Source organism: Clupea harengus, chromosome 3, assembly GCF_900700415.2.
Source record: "Clupea harengus chromosome 3, Ch_v2.0.2, whole genome shotgun sequence".
In the NCBI taxonomy this organism is placed as follows: domain Eukaryota; kingdom Metazoa; phylum Chordata; class Actinopteri; order Clupeiformes; family Clupeidae; genus Clupea; species Clupea harengus.
In genome coordinates, this window is record NC_045154.1 from 3,247,441 (window position 1) to 3,253,430 (window position 5,990).

Genomic DNA, 5,990 nt, shown 5'->3' on the forward strand with positions numbered 1-5,990 from the left:
CAGAGGCAAGTTCAACGTGTCAGAAGATGCGACAGGAAGAAGAATGGGCCACTTTGGACAGTAGGTGTGGTGGAATGTGAAATGGGGAGAGTTATGAGGGCTGTTTAAACACAGAGGGGGACTGTTAATGAGAGAGAGGATGGAAAGAAAGAGAGAGGGAGAGAGAGGGAGGGAGAGAAAGACAGATGGATGTAGGCAGGCTAGAGGGACAAATGCAGTTTATTAACTCTCTCCAACCTCACCTTTCTCCAGTAGCTCTGATGAGGTTAATGAAAGCATGAAATGAATCTGGTCTCCCAATCTCCCCGCCCAACCTCTCTGTGGTGAGAGCTAACACTGCCAGTCTCCCCCGCGCCTCTGCTCAAGAGCCATTTGTCCTCCGACCACTGCGGCTCAGTCTCCTTCAGGCCCAGGATGCCTGTTTGTCAATAAAGCACAGTCCCCTGCTTTATATCACCGCCCAAACCCACGCTATAGGTAGCCCACACCTGCTTTGAACTTTTCTCTAAATGCTTCATTCATTCATTCGGGCGGCCGCTCTGGTAGCATGTGGCCTGAAATAGTGCTGTCAGTCTGGGGGTGAGGTGCCCTGCCTTAGAGGCAGAGAGCCCAGTGTGGAAGTGCAGCCTGTGTGTGTGTGTGTGTGTGTGTGTGTGTTTGTGTGTGTGTGTTTGGTGTGTGTGTGTGAGTGTGGAAGTGCAGCCTGTGTGTGTGTGTGTGTGTGTGTGTTTGGTGTGAGTGTGGAAGTGCAGCCTGTCAGGATGACTGAGGGGTGTCTGGGCTAATGTGTGTGAACTTAGCGCTGCCGTAGCAAGTAGCGCATTCCTGGACATCCCTGGCTTTTGATGTCATGTTTATTGAATTTATTGTCATGAACTACACTTTAAGGAGGAGGAGAGGAGGATGAGAGGAGGAGGAGGAGGAGGAGGAGGAGTGAGGGAAATGTGTTCACTGTAAAGATTTAGCAATGGAGGCGATGGAGTTGGCTTTATTCCCAATGGTTGTGTTTTCTCTGTGTGTGAGTGTGTGTGTGCACACGCGCGCATGTGTGTGTTCATCTGTGGTGCGGGCCAGCTTGTGCTGCAGCTGTTTTCTCGGCAGCTCAAATGAGGCGGAGGCTTTGTAGCCTGCACCCCCCCCCACCCGCTTCAGAAAGCCCTGCGTTGGGGCCGACCCTCCTCCTCCTCCCCCTCCCCCTCCATGGAGTGAGTGAGTGAGTGAGTGGGTAGGTGAGTGAGTGAGTGAGTGAGTGAGCGAGCGGGTGGGTAGGTGAGTGAGTGGGTGGGTGGGTAGGTGAGTGGGTGGGTGGGTGTTGGCAGGCTGACGGGCCTCTGCTTTTGCACGCCCGCTCACTCTCTCGCCCTCCGCGCGGCGTCTGAAGATAAAGAGCCGGCCTGTTTGCAGCCGCTTCCTACAGAACTCCGCTTCACCCCTAGACTCTCCTTGTGAAGTCGCCTGAGCCGCTTTCTCTGGCGAGCGGGGGGGACATGAAAGATGAGCCTCTGAGCGTTTGAGCGTCTGAGTGTACCACATGCCGTAATTCTCTATGACATCTCTCCTCCTCTCCCTCCCCCACCTCTCTCCTCTCCTCCTCTCTTCTCTTCTCTTCTCTCTCCATCTACCCATCTCCAAAACAGCCTGTTTGGCTCCTATTGGTGCCTCTATGTACGAGCCAATTACAGTCACACTGCACTGATGGTCGAGATGAAGTGTCTGTGTGTGTGTGTGTGTGTCTTTGTGTTTGTTTCTGTGACAACAGCTGTGTGTGTGTGTGTGTGTGTGTGTGTGTGTGTGTGTCTTTGTGTTTGTTTCTGTGACAACAGCTGTGTGTGTGTGTGTGTGTGTGTGTGTGTGTGTATATGTGTGTGTGTGTGTGTGTGTGTGTGTGTGTGTGAGAGAGAGAGAAAGGGGGGGAGAGAGAGAGGGTATACAGAGCGTAAGCTGAGGTGTTTCAGCAGATCAGCTTTAGACAGTTGGCCAGCCAACAGATTACGCACGTATCCATCCCAGGAGTCATTACGTGCTTGTTAAAGGTAAGACGTCACCCCCCCCCCCCCCCCACCAGTCCCATGCTTGGGCCAGCAGGCGTCAAATCACAAATCACATCAAACTCACATTTCACCAGGAAATCACTGGGAAATAACCTGCCAGGGCTTTCGCCAAGATAAATATAAGCTTACCATATGTGGCTTATGGTGCTGGCTAATCACTGTGTGTGTGTGTGTGTGTGTGTGTGCGTTTTTGTGTGTGTGTGTGTGCGTTTTTGTGTGTGTGTGTGTGTGTGTGCGTTTTTGTGTGTGTGTGTGTGTGTGTGCGTTTTTGTGTGTGTGTGTGTGTACACGTGTGTGTGCGTGTGTGGGTACATGCATCTCTGTGGGTTTGTGTGTGTGACCAAAGCGGTCCTCTCTGGCGTTGACAGGCAGCCTCCATTGACTCAGTGACGTGTGTAAATCCCTTTGACGTGAGATGAAGGGACAGCGTTTTGGCAGACGGCCCCCTCAGTTCTTTATGTGCCACCCTCAGCCGAAGAGCCAAACACACACGTGTGTGTGTGTGTGTGTGTGTGTGAGCCCGCTGGAAAAACACACACCGCTCACCAAACGAGCTTGCAACACATCCCACATCCCACACCACGCACCACGCGAAATCTCCAGTGATTAAACAAAAGCGCTCGGGTTGAGGAGGGGGAGGGAAATCATAATAAACAAATGTGGCTGTTTATATTTTGGGCATGTTGTATTAGTCTAAGTCTAATCCCAGAAACCCAGATTAATTACACAATGCTGCTGCAATTTACAAAAAAAAATTGAAAGAAAAAAAAAAAGAAAAGAAAAACATTTTGAATCATCTGGAGCTTGTGGGTCTCCTACCTGTCCACTGTTATTCTTGTCTTGGACAAACATTTGCCTAGATATCTATAGACAGCATGCCGTTTTTGATGAGTCTTAATCAGGGTTGTGGAGGTATAAATAGTCTTTGTACACACACACACACACACACACACGTCAGCTCCAGGATGCTCCTTATGCGTTAAGTGTCTGACGTGTACTGGAGTAGCATGGAGGACTCGCCGTCTTCATCCCCCACCCTCAGTACCTCCATCAGAATCCGTCTGTCTCCAGCAGAGATGACGGTCCGGAAGGTTCTAGGCATGGGTCCTTCCTCAGGTGTCCTTAAAGAGTCCACTCTGCTCCTCTGTGTCGGCTCGTTGGGGTCCGCAGGCTCTTTCTGTCATAACAGTTGGGAGCCGCTCACTCACGCTGCTGTTTCTTGTCCTTTTCTTTTGTCGTTTCCACAGCAACAGGGCGCGGCCACCACCGTCTACTGCGCCGTGGCTCCCGAGCTGGAGGGTCTGGGCGGCATGTACTTCAACAACTGCTACCGCTGCCACCCCTCGGCCGAGGCCCAGAACGACGCCTCCGCCCTCAGCCTGTGGGAGCTGAGCGAGAGGCTGGTGGCGGAGAGAGCCAGCGCCCCCCGCATCCTCTGAGCGCACCTCCACCTCCACCTCCACCTCCACATCCACCTCCACCTCCACCTCCACATCCACCCTCGGCCCAGTGTGGATCAGTGCGGGGCAGAGGGCAGACGGCAGCAGCAGCAGCAGCACCAGACCAGCGCACAACATGGGAAAACTACAAGGACTGTCTCAGAGGACGCTGCCTTAAGAGGAGACAAGGAGAGAGAGAGAGAGAGAGAGAGATAGGGGAAGGATTGAGAAGGAAAGACTGTATACTGCACTGAGCCGTACAGAAGAGCTGCCAAAAAGAATTGGGTGGAAGTCATTCACACTCATCCCAGATGCACAGAAAGTCATTTTAGAGTCCGTCCCAGAAAAAGAAAAACATTTGATTATCAGATGAGAAACCGGTCATCACTCAGGTGGAGGTGGGGGAGAGGAGGGTGGAGGTTAGAGTGTGGGGAGGGAGGGAGGGAGGGAGGGAGGGAGGGAGAGAGGGAGTGTTGGATCATCAGGTCTCTCTCCAGGAGGGCATGTACTGGTTGGGCCTGGCGTCTCATGTCTTCACGAGTTAGCTTTCTCTAAAGTGTCTTTGTCACCAGCAGATTGGCCTATGTCACTAGCATCCCTGCGGATTCTGCTACTGCTAGCACAAGCCTTATCTACATCGACGTGTCTGCATTTGATCTAAATAACTTGGATTAAATGGTGTGCTAATTGTATTAGGACAAATTAGAACGATAAGGGGGAAAAGGGGATGGTGGCAAGTATGGTTTTAGATCATTATATACATAAATGACAATGTCAAAGGGCTAAGAATGAGCCTGTATAGCTTGGCTAGACTGTACATCATTTAAACGCAGCAGTGGGCTAAGTACTAATATCTGGACATCATGTCATGACTGGCCACCCAGTGTCAGTCTAGAGAATAAGGGTTCTCTGTGATCTACTTTATAAAAGTGCTAATGCTGATGTTAATTACAGTGAAGCAGCTCGGCTGAAGATTCTTAGGGGCCAAAGGTGTCCATGACGACTGACATGATAGATATAGCATGAGGGGAGGGATCTTCCGGGTATTTTTTCTTCTTCTGAAAATTGATTTTTCTTTTTCTTTTTTGTAACTTTTTTTTTTCTGTTTCCATCAAACATGCTGAGAGAGTTTTCCCCCTGAAGAAATGCTTGACCAATTCGTTTGGAGTCTTTGTTGTTTTAGCTGTCGGCGTCATCCCACCGTTGGTACATTTAGTTGGAAGATAGCTGAGAAATCAGCTGAAGGAGAAGGAAGAGGAGGCTGACGCTGACCGTGAGGAAGGTGGGCAGCGTTGTTGTCGTTGTTGTTGTCGTTGTTGTTGTTGTAGTAGATGTTGTCGTTTTCTTCTCTCAATCTCTTCTTCTTCGGGGATTTCCTTTGGGAAGGTTGTGCTTTGGGGCAGCCTCGGAGGCTGGGGGTGAGAGATCAGCAGTCCAGTGTCATGTTTGTGTTTCTGGAAGGCAGAAGAAAAACAAAACAAATCCCATTAAAGTCAATTTCCCTCTCACACAACTCTCTGGTGTTTGATATGTGTCTCACTTAATCACTCAGTTCATCTTGAAAATAAATGCACACAAGGTTGAAAAACTACAGTCCCATTCAGAAATAAGATATGAACTGTCAGAGCAGACACACACACACACACACACACACACAGCTGAGCTGAGGCGTGAAGAAAGACTAGTCCTGTGTGCGCGCTAAACTGTGCTTTGACCGTGACCCGGAACAAGTCCATAAACAAACCCTCTGTCAGACACATTACTCGCTCCAGCAAAGTCATTGACACATGGATTAACCAATCATAAAGCAGAGCCGACCTGATTTTTCACGCTTGGCCAGCCAGGTGAATCGATAGCCCAGGGGCCCGGGCAAACACAGAGTCGACCCAGAGGATCCATTTCAGCTGTGGCAACACACAGGCAACACACAGGCAACGCACAGGCAACCTCCAGCACTTCTTACTGAAAGCCTTCTCTCTCTTTTGGAAAACTTGAGGAAATACATTCATCACTACGCAGCCAACTGCTTTAAACGCCATGCAATCTCTGACTGAGAACTAGTTTGCAGTTTACGTTTTTACACACAGTTGAGACTTAAAACGTCACACACATGGATATTCTTGTCCACAACATCGCCAGCTGAGATTGTCAAGGCAGTCTTGTGTCCCACACCACAGATAAGCTGAGAGTGGAGCTGGTGACAAACCCTCCCTAAACCCTCACTACAGCATAATCTCTCTTCCACGAAGCTACAGCACGTTCTGTGACGGTACAGCCATCCCACAGACGCCACCTGGCCCGTCTCACCACACCGCTCCACAGTGACGCCGTCTCAGAGGTGGTGCCCACCTGGGCTCCTGCCTCGTGCACTTTATCTTATCTTCCCTTGGCTCTCTGCCTGTCTGTCTCGTTCTCTGTGTCATATCACAGTGTACAGTTCTATACTGAACACACACACACACACACACACACACACACACACACACACACACACACACTA

At 50.3% G+C, this 5,990-nt stretch overlaps 1 protein-coding gene across 1 annotated transcript in view; it reads right to left on the minus strand.

The window, feature by feature from the left end:
* Positions 1-4,595: 4,595 nt before the first annotated feature.
* Positions 4,596-5,990, minus strand: part of mafb (v-maf avian musculoaponeurotic fibrosarcoma oncogene homolog b (paralog b)) — an 86,871-nt gene continuing 85,476 nt past the window's right edge. The window contains exon 3 of the mRNA XM_012822308.3: positions 4,596-4,944. The gene's annotated coding sequence lies outside the window, so the exon portion shown is untranslated. The remainder of the gene's footprint in view (positions 4,945-5,990) is intronic.